This window comes from Macaca nemestrina, chromosome 20, assembly GCF_043159975.1.
Source record: "Macaca nemestrina isolate mMacNem1 chromosome 20, mMacNem.hap1, whole genome shotgun sequence".
Lineage (NCBI taxonomy): Eukaryota > Metazoa > Chordata > Mammalia > Primates > Cercopithecidae > Macaca > Macaca nemestrina.
Window position 1 is genome coordinate 12,179,022 of NC_092144.1, and position 792 is coordinate 12,179,813.

The following is a 792-nucleotide window of genomic DNA, read 5'->3' on the forward strand; positions in this document are numbered from 1 at the left end:
ATCGACATGTGCTTCTTTTTTTTTTTTTTTTTTTTTTTTTTTTTTTTTTCTGAGACGGAGTCTCGCTCTGTTGCCCAGGCTGGAATGCAGTGGTGCGATCTCGGCTCACTGCAAGCTCCGCCTCCCGGGTTCACGCCATTCTCCTGCCTCAGCCTCTCGAGTAGCTGGGACTACAGGCGCCCGCCACCTCGCCCGGCTAATTTTTTGTATTTTTAGTAGAGATGGGGTTTCACCGTGTTAGCCAGGATGGTCTCGATCTCCTCACCTTGTGATCCGCCCGCCTCGTCCTCCCAAAGTGCTGGGATTACAGGCGTGAGCCACCGCGCCCGGCCTACATGTGCTTCTTGGGACAGACTGGCAGACAAGTTTACTAAGATCGCCCACTCGGAGATCATCTTCCCCATAACCAGCGCTCAGAGAACTCGAGACTGGCCTCCTGGGTTGGGGAGGACGCCTAGCGCTCGCGCCAGAATTTCTTTGTTTAATTCTTGGCTCCCTCCGCACACACCCCCTGCAACTGACCAACCAGGAGTGGGCCGAGCACTTTTCTACGGCCAATAAGAGGAGAAACCCAGCTGGCCAATCGATTTCCCTCACTCGTCTTCCGCCCCTACCCCGTCCGCTTCTTAAAGGGGCTAACCTATCTCTGTATGGGCCCTCCTATTTCCACAGGCAAGGCTACCTTAGCCCTTTTAAGAGGCAGAGCGAGGAGGGGCCGGATTCTACGAGGAACCAATAAAAAGCCTCACTCGGCCTCCGCTCCTCCCACTTTTTGCTGAGGTCAAAGGCCTG